Source organism: Pagrus pagrus (assembly GCF_965226575.1).
Source record: "Pagrus pagrus genome assembly, chromosome: 22".
NCBI lineage: Eukaryota > Metazoa > Chordata > Actinopteri > Spariformes > Sparidae > Pagrus > Pagrus pagrus.
In genome coordinates, this window is record NC_140204.1 from 19,594,007 (window position 1) to 19,616,052 (window position 22,046).

A 22,046-nucleotide genomic window follows, 5' to 3' on the forward strand; every position below is an offset into this window, starting at 1 on the left:
ATAATGTGTGCATATTTGTGTGTGTGTCTGTGTGCTAGTAGAATTGACTGAGTAGATGGGGAAACAAGTGGGCCACAGTTGGCAGAGACATGTGACGAACAATATACACAACACACAGACACATTACTATCAATGAATATGAGTGCAGCCTGAACACTGAGCTATTAATGGTGGGTCTTTGTCCCTATTATCTGCCCGGAAAGTTTACACATGCTATTATCCACTCTGACACCACAACACCACAGTGAATTTGTAGCATTCACTGCAGACTGTATTCATGTGGCTCTTGCCAGCACCTTCACAAACTTGACACAGTTTGTGGAGAACCCAAACCGAAACAATAAAACATCAGATTTAGTGTATGCTACTGTGGAAAAGATCCTTCCAAGTACTTCAACCTAAGCGAAAGCCACTGAGCAGCACATTCAATCATTCCTGCCATCAAACTGAACTTTTTCTGTAGCCTCTGGCACAGTGCAAAACATTTTAACATATAACAATTTTCATATATACATGCGCAATGATTTAAATGGCATAATTTCTACTTTTATGTTGGTACCTGTGTATGAAATTTGTTAATGCACTATTCTTTGTGCTGTCACATACCTTTGTCTGTCTGTCTACCTATCTATCTAGAGCTTTTGTGAGAAACATGGTGGGGAAGTGTCTGCACCTGAGAATACATTTTGTTTTTGTACCTCCTCATCAATGACTTCCCCTTCCTCCACTCTTTTATCCAAGTGACCCTCTTTCCTCCCCTTTTCCTCCTCAGCTGTCTCTTCTTTGTTCTCCTGATTTTCTTTGAAATGTCCCCATCTCACAGCTCATTTGGTTGTATACACAGTACTAAATGTGATCAGGTGGTGAATTCATTTACTTCCTTTTGTTTGAGGAATGTGTGACGTTTGCACTTTTAAGCTCAACCGATTTGGACAGGATGCTAGAAACATTGGGAGGGGAAGGGAGTGCCAGAGAGATGGAACTATTCATGAGTGTTTTCCTGGCATAGAGAAAGGGAGATGTGGGAGGAGAGAGAGTGTCATGGGTGAAAATGCTTGGGATCCACCAAGGGAAGGAGGAGAGATGGAGAGAATGCAGAAAGAGATATACTGTAGAGTAAGAGGGATGATAGTTTTGGTGATGATGATGCATCCACAGCACAGTTGATAAAGAGAGAAAGAGAGAAATGGATGGGGAGAAAGAAAGAAGGAAGAGAGGAAATGTCCGCACAATTACTGCGGCTGCCAGAAAGAGGCTAATCAAATGGCACTTGGCACAGCGGGCCTCTGCTCCACGCAGCTGGTGGAGGAGGGATAGAATGGACTTTGACAGCAGGGAGAAAGATGGGAGGGAGAAAGTGCGGGCTGCAGAGGAGAGGTTGAACTGATGCAAAGGGAACCAGCTTGGGGGGATTGGGAACATGGGGAATGTTGTGTTCAGGGCAGAGAAGAGGGGGGGGACACTTAAGTGTTACTCCTTGTGGATATCAAGAGCGGGAGGAGGAAAAGATGGAGGGATGATGGCATGGTAAATAGATGTCAGAAAGTATGAGTGGGCGGGATGGGGGTTGGGGAAGAGGAGATGTCATGCCATAGGAGATATCTCTTTCTTTTTATGGGCTGCTGTATATAGTATTGACATTTGAAGTCATATTTATCATTCCTATACTACAAGTTGCTATATATAATATGATATATATATATGTGAAAACCTTAAAAAAAAGTGACTGAAATTAAGCAGGAAAAATTTATCCAAACTTTCAATTTTAATTGCTACTGCGCACCATTTGTCATTTTCCAGGCAACATGATTATATATTCTGCAGTGTGTGCTTGTACAGTGTTAGCACTGCAGAGGCTTGGTGAGTGTGTGTGTTTATCTGTGTGACTGAGTCAATCGCAAGAGCAGAGTTTAATAGAATGAAGAGAAAGCTTAGGCAATCAAAGCAGAGAGAGAATCTTTGCTGGCACTCGGCAGCAACAAGATGGCCAGTCAATGCTAATTTCAATAACTCTTTAATTATTGGTGTCAGAGCTCCTTTGGATCATTTTGCGCTGCGTGAGCAAGCAAGACAGAGAAGAGAGAGAAGGAGGAGAGCCAGTGAGATAGGGATTCTCAGTACTGAAATATTAATGAAATATGAATGACGGGAGATACAGGAGGTGAGGGGAGGGGTGGGTGTGTGGGGGGGGTGAGAGAAGGCTGGGTGGGAGCGTTGGGCATTGATAGAAACATCTTGTCTGTAATGTTGATGCTGAGTTTGGTTTTAGGGGTAACTTCAGACGGCAGTGAGGGAAAACAGATGGAAGCTTAACATCTTCCTCACTTACACACATGCTGTTCTCATTGTACCTCATCTCAGCTCCCTTATGAACTGGTTTTCATTTAAAAGGACAAACAAAATATCCCTCTTTTTCCCTGTTAACATTGCTCTCCTTGTCTGTCAAGCTCTCATACTCCTCCCTCATTGTCAGGGATATGACACATTATGACATTGCCTCTTGTCTCCCACCCTGTTCCTCTGCTGTGTTTGGCTCACACCTCTAGAGTGATACACTTGTGATTCTTGACAGTGCTGTATAATCCGTCCTGGTCACATTTTTGCAAGTGTTTACCGCATGCCACTCCATACCCTCTTCCTATGCTACACTGGACTCTTACTTACAGACTTGCTGCATTTCCAGTAACAAAATTGCAAGATGATTTTATGGATGAGGATACATTTGCTCCGTAAAAAAAGTTGGTGTAGTGAAATCGTGCACGTGCTTTGTAAAAGTAAAAAAAAGAAGGAAAAAAAAGAAAAGCATTTTAAATCTTGTTTTTTTGGGCAAAGTCAACATTTCTTTTAAGCATGTTTTAAAATCAAATTTCACTGGTGATTCTAAACATATTTCTTTTTTTTTTTTTTATGTCCCGGGGACTAATGAAAGCAAAGTTATGGGTCTCTCCACATTCATTTTTTACATAGGGGCCTGGTCTCGTTAGCCTGAAATAACTGCCTAAGAGCCTTGACATGGCAGCTGCCAAGTGCTCAGACTTGCCTTAATCACTCTGTATAAATTGACTTAGTTTGTGGCAACCGACCATTGGTATTTATACCATGGTCTGGGTGACTGCTCATTTCTGATTGGCTGGAGGGTGTCAATTAACCTTTGATACAAGGATACCTCTGGAACTCTCAGGAGTTACTGCTTTTGAAAAGCGTTATATTTTGATCGCAAAACAAGTTAAAATATGTTATTTTGTATTTTTTCTGGCCTCGTCCATTAATTCCTGATAATGGACACCTTGTTGGACATTATCCCTTACATAGTACATTGTACATGAATGCCAAGAACAGATTCTGTTGCAACACGTTGACCTAATAAAAATACATAAAGAAAAAAATAAAAGGGATGCACAATGCTTCCAGATTAAGGACTGGCAACATCAGTGCTAATATAAACCAAAAATGGATACATCATTGCATTTTTATTTGCAAAGTTACAAGGAATACAAAAATACTACAAAGGTAGGAATACTGTTAGCTCCTTCAAAAACTTACAAGTCACTTTAAACATAATGCTACTATATGTGATTGTTCTTATCTAATGTAATAGGGTACATTTGCAGATTAAATAACAGCTCCTCTACTTAAGGAAACAGAGGCTTGCTAATGCAAGAGGTTGATAGTGGAAGTTTTCTTAATTTTAATTTAATTGAGCTGAGCATCAGTTTACAACAGCTATCCACAATTTTTTCCTTTTTTTAAAATTCATTTTCTTGATTCATCACTAACTGTAACACCACAATAGAATAATTGCAAGCTTATGAAAAATAGAAGCTCTGTTAAGCCTACTTTATTACAATAATATAATAAACAGATAATTATATCCGCTTGGCTGCATGTGTGTTTTTTTCTGTGGCAAAACACTTCTGTACCTTTTTTAGTGATGTATTCCTTTAAAATTCCATCATGTGTTGAGAACATACTATAATGATGTTCAAAAAGAAAATAACTGTGTGCTACTTTTGAAGATGTAATAACTGTGACCACACTTTATTTTAGCTCATGAATATCACATGAACTTTCTCATATCATACAGCAATAGAGTGTCACTGTCTCTTCACTGTAAACAATGGCTGGAGTTGTCTCAATACACCCTGCGGTGTCAAATGTACCATATCTTTTTTAGTTCTTCATTCAAGGTTAGCTAGCTGAGCCTCGGGGAACACTTCAAATGTCTACAGTGTAAAGAGTTGTGACATTGACACAAGAGTCACAGCGGAGTCACGTCTCCTACATTTGACAAGGTTGTGATGAGGCTGCCATCATATTAAGGGAAAAGGCAGAACGTGCTGCGTAGTTGTCAATGCAAAGCGAGCCCGGGCGGGAACGAGTCTTATGTTTGCGGATTGTACACTAAGAAAGAAACTCAACAATCTCTCTAAATACCCACAGGCCTGGGGTAATGCATACACACTGCAGCACACACACAAAACAACACCCACGCACACTCGCTCAGCAGCTGCCCACACTACCGCGCTGATGAAGTGTGTGTATGTGTGTGTGTGGTTTCACTGAAGCAGCAATACTCTTCTAAGCCACAGATAGTCGAGGAGAGACAGGGCCCAATGTCTAATTAACTTACTGCCTTCAGAGGATGTGTATGTGTCCTTAAATCCAAGGCAAATGATGACCACTGGGGAGAAGATAGGGAGGGGGAGTAAAGAATCGAAAAGAAAGAAGGGGGGTGCAGTGATGTAGAGAAAGAGGATGCTGAGACTGAGACTGAGAGTACTGCTGTGTTATAGTTTGGATGAAGGCAGTGTGATAGAAAGGAGCCATTCAATGTATTATAGGATATTGTATTATATAGGGCTCCTCCATAAAAATGAATGCTAATGCCAAAACATAAAATACAGGTGGATGTGATGTTTTCAGTGACTGTGGTGATCATGATTTCCATGTCAGCAGAAGCTTGCTTTTATACACAGATTTATAGCGAATGATAGCAAAGCTCCTGCTCCCCCACAGATAGAATTATTTTCAGCAGTTGCAAACATGGGGATCTGCTGCAAACATTTATGGGAAGAACACCACTATGTGAATGTTGCATACTATGTAAACACCTGATGGCTATTTTTTTTTCTGAAATTCCCTCTGACGGAACATCTTACAATATTTGCTCTCACTGTTTTCAGTCAAAAGTAAAGCAAGTGTCGAGGGTTTGTATGACTGTGGAAATCTGTGTGTGTGTCGAAAAGCAAACTCACTAAGACGCAAGACGGGCACAACACGGAAAGGCAGGGGCAGAGGGAGGCAGTGAATTAGTGTCTTTAATTAGACCAGACATAGAGTGCTGTCTGCGTGTATCACACAGGCTAGGCCTAAAGGGAGGAGAATGAAGGGAAAGTCACTTTCAAGCTCCACTAATATAATGGGGCCCTCATGGGACAAAACAGGGAATAGATGTTTTGGGTTTTTTCTGTGTGTGTGTGTGCATGTAAGAGTGTGTTCATCTCAACAATAGTCTCTCTGTGTTCAACCTGTTTCAAGGTTGGCCTAGACAGCTGAAGTCATCACTGCAGACCATGAGGTTAATGTGTGACTTTTTGCCATTATCATCCTCAGCAGCAGCACAGCCATGCACAAATAGAGCCTCTTGCTAAGCCGGGTGTCATATCAGTCTTGTGTGGCTAAGCAGGCTGTTCACTGAGTTGTGAAATTGAAATGCAGCCTTGGTTATTAGACAAACAGCCCATCACCCGTACTGCTAGTTCACTGTCAATGGCCACTGTAGCGTCAGCTAACAGCACAACTCATTTGTTGATTAAGAAGAGCTGCACATGTTGTGTCTGCCAGTGTGTGCTGGCTTGTGCGTGTGTGTGTGTGTGTGTGTGTCACTTGGGTGTCATCAGCGTATATATCAGTGATGCTACATGAGTATCAAATATTAATCCTTAGCAGCAGTACAAATGGAAACATGACTTCTGGTTTAATATTCCATTTAAATCCATTAACCCGCAGACAGAGATTATAAATATGGATTTACAGTATATTATGTATTCACAGACATGGTCTCACCTATTTGTAAACAATAGGTATGCTTCAGTTCAAAGTAAAAACTTTCTATTAAGGGAAACTTAGTGATCTTTGATTCTTCTTGCCTGTCTCATTTCATACCCATTTTAGCTTTACTGTAAACAACTTGGATTAGTAATCACTCCACTCAGTCAGTTCAGAACATATTTGTTTCATCTCTTTAGTTTAGTCCTGCACAGGAAATAACCAATATTGTCATGAAGGCACTGTTTCGCAAACTAAATGAAATTTATTGTTGTGTGGTGAAGGTGACAATTGAAGAAATTACTGAATTTGAAAATTCCCTTGCTTATTGTGTCTGTGTTAGGCCATGATTATTTTGGTAGGAAGCCAGTCAGCTTATGGGGTAGGATGAGGCCATCTCCCTTAAATAAAGTCTGAGAACAGCCAGAGGCTAAATGTTAATCGTAATGGTCGGGAGAAATCCCACCGGGCTGGTACCATTTCAGAATGATTACTAACAATATCCGACCTCGCTGCGTTGGTGAGTTGAAAGAGCTTTGAGCTTGCAGAGTCAGCATCTCCACATACAATCAAACACACGTTCTTAGGGCCTAAAATAAATCTTCATGAGGGGAGTAACCGACCCTCTAAGAGTGGAACATGTCTCCATTGAATTGACATCTTAATGGTGGGTATCCTCATCAAGTTATGCAGATGCAGGAAAGATGATATTATTTACCCTTTTATGGCTTTATTAGAAAGGACAGCTTGATATATGACAGGAAATGGGATGAGAGGCGGGGGTGACATGCCACACGTAGGACTCGAACCCGGGGCCAACACAGCTTCTGTACATGTGGCGCACACTGTACCAACTGAGCTACCGTGTTTCCCCGAGGAATTTAATTTAAAGTCCCCCACCAGTGTATTTTGATATTTCATATTTTACAAGTGTTGTTGATCTTGCTAAAACGGCAGGCTGGATGCATGTTAATAGCTTTGTATGAAAAATTGACTGGAGGTGGGCTTTAAAACCACTGGAGAAGGATACACCAGGTAGGATGTTCTGAAAAAAAAAAAAAAGAAAAAAAAAAGTGAGACATGAGAAATGCTAACTTTTTTTTTTTAATGGATTTACATATATACAATGACAATAATTGAATGGGACAAAAAATAATACATAGACATAACTTCAAACTAGACATGACTAGACATTACTTCACACACATATCAGTATTTGATAAAAAATAGATAAATAAAAACAGACATTTAGATAGAAAATGAAGACAATACTCAGTGACACAGCAATTTCAAAATGACCATGCACCTTGACGACCAAGAAATTCGACTAAAGGTTTCCACATAGGTCAGTCTTTCCATTACAACATAAGATGCCATCTCCTTCACCCATACATGTATCGAAGGCATATGCAGTTTTCTCCAATATAAAGCTATTATCCTCCTGGTCTGCAGGAGTCCGAAATCAATTAGAGCTACCTTGTTTGAACTAACATTAAAATGTTTGGGATATATACCGAAAACACACTTTTTTGCCTGATAAGGGACCTCCACATTAATAATCGCAGGAATAGTTTGAATAACTGCTTTCCAGTATTGTTTTACTTTTGGACAGTCCGATACACAATGAAACAAAGTGCCTCTTTCCTTATGAAATGCTTACTTAATTGTCATAATTCTGTGGCCTTATATAATACTAGATAACATAACATGCCTTTGTAAGAAGAACCCCATGTAGGGTCAATGGAGGTAAAGTTATTCAGCATTCAACTGCAGGTCTGTTCGCCACACACACACACACACACACACACACACACACACACACACACACACACACACACACACACACACACACAGTGACACACACTCAATAATTCAGAACAAACAGCTGTCAAGGCTACAACAGCTGTGCAATCTGTCTCTTTGAATGGATAAGTAATTGATACATTAAAAACTTCTCATTTCATCAAGTCTTTACATTTATTTTCAGATTAAAGTTGTATTCAGGTTAACCCTGTGTCTATGGAACTAAGCAGTAAGCATGTGGTTAAATTCATTTGCTTTTATGTGCTGGCTTTGGATTTTAATTATTGAAAAACAACATCCTAGCTTTTTAGAAATGGCATAATCACTACTCTTCACCCCTGACAAAGGCCATCCCTGAAACAGAGAGGGATGACACTAACTACCTTTTTTTTATTTTTTTATTAGTGACCGTACTGTACTCATATCTACCCACACTGGCTTCCTCACACTTAAGTGACTATTGTAACTCTTACGACAACAGAAAAACACAAATGCACATATTACCATCACCTTCCTGCCCAGAGAAAAAACAAAACAAAACAATGAAGCCTCTTGGATAAAAGGAGCGCATTTTCAAAATTACACAGTGGACTACTTTGCTCTATAACTAATTACTACTTCTGTATTTCCTTTATCCTCCCACCCAAAATTAAGGTACAAGCTGTTATCTTTCTTTTCAAAGGTGCAGGAAGTTCTAGTATGACATTCACACCTGTAAAATAAAATATGCAAATTCAACTCCTATCTATAAAGCTGAAAAACAATACATGCAATATTTTTCAAACTACCTTCATGCTATAGTTGTGTCAGTCATGTTTACAGAGGTTTTTCCAAACCTCTGAACATGGTACTTCCATACTGGAATTTGCCTGTAGAATCAATCAATTACCCTGAAGACTTTCCTCCAAGTAGCTGTAATTGACATCATTGCTCAAGTGCATGGTAGCTGTAGACTTGCTGAAGAAGACAAATTGTTTGTCATTCACTTTTTGTCCTTTGTTTTTTGGGGAATTGAACCAGAATGAGAGTCAGAGCCCTGTGTTGGAAATTATTAATCCTGATTTTGGTAGCTGTTGTTTTGAAAGAAGAAGCCTTTGATTGTATTGATTTTGGCAGCTGATACTTGGAGGTTTACCTTGAAGGTAATGTTGGGCCTTACACAGGGCTTTAATTTTTCTGTCTTTGGTATTTTCAATGAATTTCATGACCTTTTCTAATGTTGACTTTCATGAGCGATTTGATCAAAACCTGATCATTTATACTCTATAATCTACCATTGAAAAGCAGTTATCTCCCCATCTCAACACTTCTTTCTTACTACACACCATCTGGACTGATTCATGTTGTTGCATTCATCATTGAGAAGTCTCCAAAAAAAAAGGTTAGCATTGGGGAAAAGGGTTTACAGTACATCACTAGTTTAAATCTCATACAGTACAAACTTCTCTGTTCTGTTTGTTGTCCAGTCAGTGGACCTTTGACTAGGGCTGGGTGATATGGCCAAAAACTATTTCCAAATAACCGAAGTGGTATGACCTTTCTTCGGTACAATTTCTTCATCTTTCGCAGTTTCCTCGCACTTGGTTCCAAGTGGACACACAGGTGGTAGCCGTCACTCCGAGTTGTTGTAAGTGGGAGGGGCAGGAAACATGTATCAACCACATGCATCTGTTTCTCTGCTGTGCGATTGGCTGTTGGTGTAGTGTTTTCTAGGTAAAGGAAAACGGACTCAAAAATGACTATCAAAAATGAATGTCATAAATGTATCACCGTTATCGTGGAAAATTTTATCCTGAAAGTGATCGAGATTGTTTTATCGCCCAGCCCTACCTTTCACACAGATAATTGTACATACACCTTGAAATATCAATGGGGTTAGGATATGATCAGGTACTGTATGAAGGTTTTAATAAAGTTTCCTTTAGTTTGGCTTAGCTGTCTAAATACATTATATATTTAATTTCCACCTATACTCACTGACTCATTTAGACATTTCATTGTATTCATTAGGATTCAACTGCAGTCACAGAGGGGTACAGGGTTTCCAGTGTCCTGTTATATGTCTTAGAATGCCATTTTGACTTGTCACCCTTATTTGTTAATCTCAAAGTTGTCAGATACACAAATCCTCCAAATCCTCCTTCCCTTGCCTCACACCAAGCTCTCTACTTGTATGCAAACAGCCGTGGTTATCCAACTCCTCTGTGGGCAGTTACACAGTTTTCAGATACCGGGTTCAAGAGGTCAAACGCCTCGAGCAACAATCTTCCCTCATTAAAATCTTCCTCAGCTGACTGAATGTCTTATTAGTGGTTCAACATGCTGGATTACTTATTGCCTCTCAACATTGGCATATACTCAAATTTGACCTAAACTTAGGTTGTTTCCTTTGTTTTTTGTATCTGTTTCTCCCCCTAAACTATCAGTCTTACCGTTTGCAGCTTCTGCATGTGCTCCTACAGTTCCTTTACAATTAGGAATTATCTGTTGTAATCTTTGTTACTGCTAACACCAATGTTGGAAGGCCTACAGTTATGTGCTATTTCCGCAAAACATGTTTACTCCAGCTTCTTCTTTTTACCTTCCAGTGATAAACTGCACAGGGTGGTCGTGGGAGAATCTAAACACTCTCTTGCTTCCCTTATAGACAGGTATGTTTGTTAGAATACAAGGCCATGTTGGAGGTATCCAGCCTCTCCTCACCAGAAAAATGGCTGTATAGGTTGTGTGTGCGAGCAGCTTAGTACGACCTACATATATTGTTAGACAGCAACGTCCAGTGCCCATAGCAATTATGAGTGAAAGAAGGAAGGCAGGTGACTATGACAGTGTCAAAGTCTGCAAAAGCAGCAGGAGGAGGCGGCGGTTGGTGGTCGGGAAAAACAAGTACAGGACTTTGAATCAGGAGATGGTAGTCCATGTCCTGTGTGAATCCAAAAGTTATTAGCAAGATCTTTTGACTTACGTAGTGTACTTAAACTATGTCATGTACATAACATATTGGTTTATGTTACTAACATAGCTTATTTATTTTAGTACTTTTTGTGCCTAAACCTAACTGAACTGTGACCATTTCACGGCATTAGCTGTGTGTCATATCTCATAGTTTTTGTGCCCTTATGGGAGCAGTCATTTATGTTGTTATGGGGAGTCATTGATAATAAACCTATTTATTTAGTTATTTAGGTATGAGGACATGTTGGAGTGTCACTACTGGAAAATGAGCCACTCTTTTCACTGTTAGTGATTGTCAAATATTGATTTAATTAAAAAAAAAGACACTCTGTCTGTGTTTTGTCATACAAAAAGGATAAGTAACTAAGAACCCACTGGGAAAAAAATCAGAACGGAACTTTTTTTTTTTGTTTTTGAATATGGCCAACTCAGTGTTGCAGCTTTTGTTGGCTTTAATATGATAATTGTCACATACACACACACATGCTCACACACACTGCTACTCTACTTTACTGCAAGAGATGACATTGACATATTAAGTAGAGCAGTTTACAATGGATAATTCTTTAGGCAATTTGCCAAGCATTCTCATGCAATTATAAGAGCCCATATAAAGCAACCACAGGCACCCTTCCAAATAAACACCACATTGTCATTTTCTCTCACTTTATTGACGGTAATCTGCAATAAATTGTGCAAGTGTATGCTTAAATTGTTGAATGTTTCTCCTTAAGCACTTATTTTACATTTTATTACAACTATAAGCTGTTTCTTTAAGAACATCTTATACCTTATACCTGCAGACCATATGCTCTTGTGATTGCTGTTTTGTACAATATGCAAATGGTTTTGTGTCTTCTCTGAAATATTTTCACCACAGTTCAGTATAGAGTTAATGAGCCAAGTCCAACCAATGCTCACTGGAGCCATAGAAAAAAAATTAAATAAAAAATCCATTTTTTGTATTTCTCATGGCTTCTCTCATGTTCCTGAGGTAAGAGGTATATGGAGATTAGCGTGATGTGAAAAAGGAAGTTTACAGTTATTTTAGAAGTTCTTGTTTAGAACATAACCTCCACTTGTAAATTACAAACAGCTAACACATAAAAGTGAGCAATAAAACAAAAAACATTTTTTTTCCCCCGTTGAATGTTGATTAATTCTAACTTCACGTTTCATAGGACTCACAGTTGTACCATACATAGTATTGATTTAATTTTTTTTAATTTAGGTCCCCTAAAAAACACAAGTACTATGCAATAAAAATGTACTGCCCTCCTCTCAATCCCCATATTGAAGGGAGAAGGTATCTCAGGATTAAGTCCCATTAATTAACAATGGTACTCTCTAATGTGATACAGTGTACAAGATGTAATGGTATAAGTGCAGATTGACGATGGGCGGACTCACATTGCTCAAGTGAAGGGCACGTTCTTGCTCAAACTAATTGGCCTTATTATGTTCTTGGCCTGTCTTGCAGTCAGCTCCCCGTTGGCTAAGGAGCCCGCCATTCAGGAGCACACGAGCCTATTGTTAGTGTCAGTTTACTTGACATTTACTTTGTGTCCCGGTCGAGCCCGGAGACTGAACAGCCCTCTACTGTGATAATAGTCACCTGCCAGACACCCACAGTAGGAGAGAAAAGAAATGACTAAAGAAAAATGAACCAGGAAGAAGAAAAAGAAAAAGCGCAGATCAGGCAGAGACAGAGGTGGAGTGAAGTCACGAGGCTGCTGCCATGGTATCTGATATTGTGGCTACAAAATGGATTGTTTCCAAGGCGACAGACTAGTAAAGGGAACTTTTTTATCCCCATTAAGCCTTATCCTTTACTACCTCAAATTATCCTCAAGGACAAGAGTGTGAGAAGCAGAGGAGAGACAAAACTCTCAAGAAAAATACTCAGTGTAAACTCTTGGAGATGACAGTGAGTGAGGGAGTCAAAAAAGTCCAACCAAACAACCACACTGCCCCTTTACACACAATGCTGACAGAGCCCAACCCGAGACGCAAGTTGTTTTCAGGGTCATGCCAGGGTTATGTGACAGTGCTAGTCTACCAGTGAAGTACAGATTTAGTATGCAAAACACGCTTGAATCTGTTCTTACCAGCTCTATAGAAGGATTTACTTTCTTTTTTTCTTTGCCACCTGCATGTTCCTCCAGCGACCTTCAAATACTGTCAATCAAAGCAACGGCATAAGGGATTCAATTAAAACCAACCGTGCACTCTTAAAATGTGACCTGCAGCTACATTTAAAGGTGGAGGAGTGAAAGAATCTAATAGTGTCTTTATGCCAAGAGCTCTTAAAATGCATGTCCTTCACCTTTACACTTAGTCATGAGTCAGAATAAAGTCTGTTGGACACCTTGTAGACATACATTTTATTAATTTAGTCAAGTGAGTGATTATAATAGATGCATGCACATTATACTAGTAAATTCAACAGTGCAATGCATTTTTGTATGTATCTCATATATGTTGAGCTATATTTAGAAATGTATTTTCTGTAACTTTTTGGAAGTGTTCCTACTGTACTACAGTTTGCCCCGTGTGATAAAAATACTGTCTGAATGAGCTCTTTATCCACCTCATCTACAGGAAATGAGAATCTCTATCAGTCAAAAGCTGGCTCAGCCAGACTCAGGTATGAATACAGGCTTGTCTGTTAGTCTTAAGAGCTCAATAAAATAAAGGCATTGGAGACAACTTCAATGACTTTTGTTCTCATACATAACCTTACTGTGGACAGCTCATTTGATATTGACATTCTTGCTCTTTTCAGAACAAAAGAAACACTCTGAATGACATTGTAGCACATTCACTATGGCTCAACAAGTGCCTCTTAAGTGGGGAACAAATGGTCAGTTCAACAAAGAACGTTGGCCTCCAGCAAATGAGATGGGCAGACAGCAAATTATAGTTCCTTCATTACAGGAATGCAATCAGTCCATGAATCGATCCATACAGTAATCACCAGCTGTGGAGAGAAAGGAGAGTGGAGAGGAGGTCAGAACAATGCTCCTCTTATTCAGCCTTGTGTCAAAGGCTCGACAAGAGGCTGGAGGCAGAAATCCATAAATGTATCCACAAATTACCAGTGCAGCTAACTAGATACTGTCACATGGACTGGACATGGAAATAACACAGACAAGTAAGAAGAGTCATCTATAAAAGATAATTGTTGTACAAGTTATACATTAGAACATAATGTATTCTACAAACCTAATAATATAATATGATGCATCATTTTATGGTTGATCATAGTGTTGCTCTATAAAGTGCTATGGCCGAAAAATGTCAGTCAGAGTCAAGTGTAAGTTAAAGACCAATTCCTTTTAATATGAAGCAAACATTTAAAGGCTGCAGAGCCCTCGGAATCTGTCAAGTACAGCTTTGTGGTCTTTACCCATCAACAATGATGTTAATAAGTCCATGTTCCTCTGACGCATTAAAATCCTAAAGTACGCAGTGAACTATCAGTGTCCAGGGGACACACCATATTTTATCCCTGATAATGCTACATTTTGAGCAACATATCTGTATTTAAGTAATTATAAAAGGAAACTCATGATCAAGACAAAAAAAAAATAAAAAATCCACTGGTCACTGTGTGCATCTTTCAATCATCATGACATGATACTTTCTGCTGCATCAAAGACCAATCCTTGATACACAGCTTTCAACAATCGAAGCTACACATTTGGTATTGGTGAATAAACTAACCGGGCCACTGTCAAGGATAATCAGCTCTGGTCGATTCTGTATTCTCTCATGACGATGATGACAGATGATTTGCAATTCAGGAGATGCATCATGTTGAAACCATTCAGATAAACAACCATTTAGTTTATTTGAATTGTGTGTATCAGAAAGTGTATCAGGATGACGTGATAGGACTGTAACCAACTCTCAGACATTTTTTTATCAGACAAATCGGATTTTGCTGTTCAATAGAGAGATTCATCTACTCGTCTTTTTCAGTTCAGAGCCACACTTAACTTCTTTATCAGCCTACATGAGTATGTTTTACGTGTAGCCTCATGCGTTTTAACACATTCTGCGTCATCTGTTAGGTGAAAACATCAGATTTTCACACAATCAGAGACAGTCAAAGTTTGCATCCTGCTCATAGTTCAGTTATAAAACAGTGCAGGGTTGGCGCTACACATTTTGGGGCCCTAGGCGAGATTAGGGTCCGGTGCCCCCTAATTGCGTCTTCTGTCATCAGCTAACGACCATCACATATTGTCAGCTAATACAAAAGTATACTTATAGTTACCTTTATATATAATTCTTCTTTGAGAAAAATAACAAAAATAACACATTTCATTGAGGACCCGCTTACTGACCACCTGTGGGTCCCGGGGACTCACTATATCGAAAACCTATTAACATCACTGCATCAGTCAACAAAGCTTTGATGACCATTACATACTTTGCACACAGGTAGAGCTGGGGCAAAAATAAAGGCTTACGAGCCAGAGGAAAACATATCTGCATGGCTGTAATTATGAATCAAGCATTCCTTTCTGGTGAGTGCAGGGTTTGAGAAACTGGTCGTTACAAAGGGAGTGTAAGTCATTAGCTTTTGTTGAAGTTTAGAATACCACGTGTTTTTGTTGAGGAAAGCTGAGAGTTTAAATTTATGGGTGACAGAGACAAAGAAGGTAAAATCCATGAGCAGTGGAACATAAAGTAGGGAAGGGGCACAGACATCTGAGCAATCGATCAATCATCCCGTCACCGTAACAGTTTTGCTGCACCCCAGCCCACCACCCTGTGACACTGGAATTCACAGCAGTTTTTTAAAATCTGCACTGCCCCGATGCCTCAATCTCAACTACCTGGCTTTCCCTGGCCATTGTCTTCTTTTGTTTTTTTCTTTTTGTCTTTCATTCTTTCTTTCTGTTTTTATTTTTGTTATTTTTTGGGGGGGGTTTGTACTTACCTTAATGTCTCTCCTTTAGTTTGTGGCATGCTTCAAGAAAACTGCTGTCTCCAAGAGGGAAATGTTTTGTGTGTGTGTGTGTGTGTGTGTGTGTGTGTGTGTGTGTGTGTGTGTGTGTGTGTGTGTGCGTGTGCGTGTGCATGTGTGTGTGTGTCAGAGCTCTTTATCGTACGTGTCATCTGTTTACTTATGTGGTGGTTTTTATGGGGTTTTTTTTGTAAGCCTGTGTACAAGTTCAATAAGCAAACAAGCATTTTCCCCAGCAGTTCACAGGACTTTGCCTTTGCCTCAGAGCTAGCGCAGGACACTGGCCGCTGTCTGTGGACCCAGCAGGCCTGTTTGATTCATGAAGCAGCATCAAAGCTTTTATATGCCCCGTACATTTCCCACTGCTCTCTCACATCTCAGTGTTGAATCGTTTCTCCAAAGCTGTCGGATACTCTCTCTGCGGGGCGGATGGCACTCGTCGGAAGCTAATAGAGGGTGACTGTATATGCACATGTGGGTGTGTTTTTATGTGTTTGTGTGTGTGTGTGTATGTGTGTGTGTGTGTGTGCGCGCGTGTGTGTAAGAACAGCGAGGTAATGTGATGTGAAGAGTGGATTTGCCAGCATGTGGTCATCTAGATTATGGATGTTTTTACATGCACACATACACACACTTGTCTTATTCCATTCTCTCTTTTCTAATTCCCCTAAAACTACCTAATTACTCCCAATATGTAATCCAATCGGCCAAAAAGCAGTATGTTAAGGTTCATTATGCGTTGACTAATGCACCACACAAGTTTGGATGGAGCTATTCATGCAGCTCATCTTATTAAACCTGCTCTCTCTCTCTGTCTGAGCTGAATCCAATTTAATAACACATGCTGCACTGCGCTTTTATTACTGTAATATCCACCAAAGACTTGCCTAAAATGGCACTTTCAGGGCAGCATTGATAAACACAGATTGTATTTGGGTTCTCATGGCATTTTATCACCATTTGTGATAGTGTTTTTCCAGAGTGGGGGCACTTGTTAAAAATATCTATACATCATCATTCATGGCATTGCTGTTGCAGAAAAGCCCGATCAAACAATTTCCACATACCCTGATGCTCATAGTTTCGTGTAGCTCTTAAGTGAAGCTATCGTAGGGCTGTTATGACTATATGGGTTACAGTTGTGTGTGTGGGTTGAAGTGTGTTGTGTTATGTGTGCATGGTCGACGTCAATGGCATTGATTTCACTAGTGCTTGAATTCTATGCTCTTCTTCCGTCCTTCCTCCCTCCCCATCACAATCTTTCTGTGTAGCTCATAGAAATCAAGCTCATAGAAATGGAAAACCATGGGAGGCCAGGGGTTGCAGAGGACAAGCTGCTTGACCCGATGACTGCAGCAAAGTGCTTAGCTGTTGTTGGTGGCGTGATTGTGACAGAGATGGCAGTGGAGGTTGAGGTTATCAAATCCATTTAGTGTTCAGTACAAAGGCAGAGGAAAAAGGAAAGTGAGTTCTTTTGAATGTGTGCCAAACTAAGTTGGATCACGTGTGCTTGAAGAGCAAGGTGGTACAGTGTTGTACTGATTCCTGGTTTGAAATCTTACTTTAGTTTTTCTTCCAGAGACATCAGATGTTGGCTAGCACCTCAAAAGCTGGTGGAGTTTGGGGTTTATGTTTAGATGTTTTAGAAAGAACTGCTGTGCTTATAGTGCCACTGCATAGGTGCTTAAACCCTCATATATCTTATCCAGCAGAAGTCTGCATTTACCTTTTTGTCTTTTGTACTCGCATCGTTAACTTTTCAGCCGCTGAACATTTGAATGTGACACGTAGGAGAAGCAGCCTGAAGTGCGAGTGTCTGCAGAGGCTGCCGAAGCCAGTTGGAAACATGTGGGCTGATGATAAACAGCAGCTTGCCTCATTACATCTGCTTAATCATGAAGCAATTGTTGGTTAGATTGCTCTGGCTTGAATCAGCGAGTATCATTTTTGACTCATACAAATACCAAGTACTAAAGGTCTGTCCACCGATCACATTGAAATCAAATACCTGAGGAACTCAACATTTAATTAATAATGAAGACGCTATTACAGGTGGCTAAATTTCAAATGAGTCATTTCTGAAATGTAGTCGGGGCCTTCTGTGAGGTTAATTGAGACCTTGACAGCACTTAAGTCTCTGCCGCGTGCCTGTGTGTCTTGTCTTACTTCTGGCTACAGCGTCGGCTCTTGGGCTTTATGGAAAGAGATTTGATCTGAGTGAAAATGCTCCAAGTGTGTATGTGCATGTAATCACAACGGGGCTGCCATGGGAGCGAGGGGATGAGATAGAGATGTACAGTAGATGCAGAAGGAGAAACAGATGTATGGGGACAAGCACATTTTCAATTGAGCTCAAGTGTTCTCAGGGAAGGAATCATTCTTTATATTAGTTTTTGTCTCGAAAGCCAAGGTTGAAGTGATTTTCTCTCCTTAGAGACTGAGAGGAGGGCTTTCCTCGTGCTTTGCAGGGTGGAGGAGGAGCACAGACTTCCTGGAGCATACAGGAGACACAGAAAATGACTTAACGCAATTGGCAAAACTGTCAACTTCTGGATGACATAACTATGTGTTGCTGGCTCATTAATATTGTACCTTTCTACCTTTGGCTCTGGAGTCAGGGACAACACAATTAATTAAGTTAATTTTGAAATAATTTATTGAGGGGCATGTTGGCATGTTGACTAACAGATGCAATAATGACACCCCCACCCCCATTCTCTCCTGTCACTTCCTGATCCTCTCCAGCTTTATCTCCTCCTCTCAGCCTTCTATTCATTAAACAGACATAAACAAAAGAAAGTTGTTGTTTTTTTGTTGTTTTTTTTTGCAGCTACAGTCTCTCCGTTGCATGTGGCTCCGTCTCACTGAGCTCATGGAAGCAATCACAAGCTGTTTGTTGCTTACTGTTAACAGCCCATACTTTGGGAGTGAGTCCAACTCAATACATAATTGAAAATGGTTGCTGTGGTCCATTTGGTACGCTTTTGTTCTTCCTACATCAGCAACGCCGACACCGCCAGGAGGCTGCTCTTGGGGGATTTGCTTTTTTTCCTCCGTGTCATTTTTCCCCTCCATCTCTTTCGCTCTCTCCTTTGATGCCTTTTCTCTATGACAATTCACACTTCAGTTGAGATTGCTCTAAATTTCGATTTCAGCCAAAATGGTCTTTTAAGTAGCTGTCTCTGTCTGGATGCCATTCGTCGCTCATTTCCGTGTTTTTTATTTTCTTTTACACGTAAAATGTTTTCTTTTATGTGAGCACATGCACTCATATTATGTGGCTTTATTTGTCTCAAAGTGAAGTCTATCATCCCCTTTTAATGTTCCAGAAGTGTAACAGTATGTCACTTAACACAGCACTCTCTCTACCCATCACCACTGCTTTTTCTTTTATGCATGACTTACATGCAACAGTTATTCCTTAACTTATTGTCAATGAAACACTGTAAGCAACCTTTCCTTATGTAGGCTACCACAAGCAGAACTATATATGGTCATATCTAAGGTCAAAGTGCACAGCTATCAAATGGACACACTATTATCCATCACTTCTCTTCTCCTCCCACCTAAGATTGCTCCTGTGGCGAACTCACTCGCTCATGAGATTTGGCTTTCAATCTGTCTGCCAGCGGACCACCCCCTCTGGCCAGCTCCAGCCTCACTCCCCAGGGAAATGCACTGAGGTCTTGGAGCGATTTTGCTGTAATGGAACTTCAGGATAAACTAGATTTGATGATCCACCCATACGGGGCCCTCGTGGCGGTTTGAGTTTGACCCGTCTCTTTCCTGTTTCAGCCCTAAACCTCATTACCTGAGGCTGATTCTTCAATCTGGCCTCCCCAGGGAGACAGAGGTGAGGAGGGGCAAACGAACACAGGAAGTGGAGTGTCACTTCAGATCATGGTTTATGTTGGGAAATCAGTTGATTTGTATAATGGCTAAGCAGGGAAGAGTTATTTGAGAGTCGAGCGATTCTGCTGTTATTGGTGGTGGTGTGTGTGTGCTCTTGCCAAAGGTCTCGTCTTTTTGTTCCTCCTTTGAAGCAGCTGATTTGTAGCACATATCGCATGATTAAAAATACACTAAATAATATACATTTCCAGAGCAAAAATCTGAAAATTGGATAACAAAAAAAAAAAGTTTAACTTTAACTTTTGTAGATATATAAGACTCAAGGGTTTTTTACAGAGAGGAGAGAAAGAAAATCTCTATTTATCACTCCATAAATCAGATAATGAAGTCAACAGCCATAAAAAATCTATTTTCGCCATGTTATTAGGAACAGAATGTTCTATACATCAGGCCCTGAATGATATATAAACAAACCCCTCTGTAAAAACCTTTAAAATACAGATAGGAATAAAACTGTAAGGTGCAGTAAGTGTAAGTGTTACTAAAGTGGAGATTTCTGGCTCTGAGTATGAGAAAAAAAACTCATTTTGAGAAAACAACCTTTAAAGCTACATATTCTTTATCTAATTCTGCACATTTTTTGACCCAAAAAAAGTAAATGCGTTAAAATGTTTAACCAATAGACATTAGCATGAAACCTCCCCTAACTTACATAATTTTATGTTTAAATATGTAATACAACTAAATACAACGATCTAATTAAATATACACCAATTTGCATAAATGTCTGGAACAGAAATTTACAGTAAATGTTGTATGTAGATGTTCCAAATCATAAGCATATAACAGTAGAAAGAATACATCAAATACCCTGCATGTAAACATAATCATGGAATATAAGATGGAGCATTAGATGAATGTTAATCCCCTGCTCACTCGGCTTCAGTGTCCACGCGTTGACTCTTGTGATTGAGGTGTCGTTGTTGTGAGTGTTGTTGTAGCCGTACTCTCTGCTGTGACAGCTGCAGGTGTTTGTTCAGTTCCTGACAGATGCACACAGTGTCTTCCCCTGCTGCTGTTAGGCTGCAGGTTGACACGTATCCATTGTATAAACCGGCTGTTTTGACTGGTAGTGTGTGAATGAAGCTCACTGCAGTGGAGGGAGGACATGTGCTGCAGACAGACTGACAGGCATTAGCAAAGTTGACAACACCTTTTCTTCCTTTCCTGCATAGCTTTTTTGAGTTGCTTCTTTAATCTACATTACTTCGTCTAGTCTTTGCATTCACGCTTCCTCTGTTATTTTCTTTGCTGTTTTCTCTTCTTCCCCCTAATACATAAACTTCCTTCTCACTAATTCTGATCCAGCTGTTTGCTTTGCTCTGATGGAAGTCATTTTATTTTGCACCACACACTCCTATACTGCTGTATCACTCCATAGCAGATGCATCACGCTACACTGAAGGTGTTTTCTGTGTTGGATTAATGTGTTGTTGATTTATTTGTGAACTAAAACAAATATTGTTTTGCACCATGGAGCTTCCGTGATGAAAACATGTCTTGCACGCCTTAGAGGAGCAGCAACAATCAATGTTTTAACACTGGAATCAATAACCATAGCTAATTGGTTTCATCTCAAAATATATGACCCATGTGATCCTTGCACAGAGAAGTGTTACATCAGTGTTTGCCCATTTCTGGTCAGTGGAAACTTGTGAACACTACCAGTGTTTGTGAGTTAATCTGCTCAGAGACAGCAAGAAGCTGGCTTTATAATCCTTCTATCAAAGTTCTCCTCCAGGCATCTTTTAGGACATTTAAAAATACTCTACTTTGAAAAATAATTGCAATAATACTTTTGGTCCGATGTGGTTTCCACATAAAAGGCTAAACAAACAAACTGAACATTCTTAAAAGCAACACTATTAAATAGAGAAAAGAGAAAAAAAATCCAGAATCTACTGTACTGAAAAGCTGATTCTCAGTATAAACATGCTGGATGCTTCAAGTTTCCGCATGAGCTTTGTGTAGGTTGCTTATTGGCCCATGATTGGCCTCTCAACTGGTTGTGATGTCACAAAGTCAGGCTAGCACATACATGTTTAATTGAGATTTAAAGAGAATCTCTCCCCCATCATGAGAAAAAGGTGAAAAGAGCCTTCAAGTGTCAAACTGCACAACATCTTGCTAGAAGAAACATTAAGCAAAATAAGGTTTGAGTGGATGGGAACTTCCTTTACCATTGAACATGTCTTTGGGAAGGAAACAGGAGTGCGGTCAAACAAGTTGTAGCCTACTAACCATATGACTCCTTCTGAGTATATTTCTAACATAAGACAAAAACTCTTCTTACCTCAAAAAACCATTACATTATACAGTATTTCCTTTAACTCACCTTTCTTTTTCTTTT

General features: G+C 39.8%; 1 protein-coding gene across 9 annotated transcripts in view; it reads left to right on the plus strand.

Moving 5' to 3' along the window:
• The window catches only part of nrxn2b (neurexin 2b), a 665,374-nt gene that overhangs the window by 279,810 nt on the left and 363,518 nt on the right, over positions 1–22,046 (plus strand). The window lies entirely within an intron of this gene.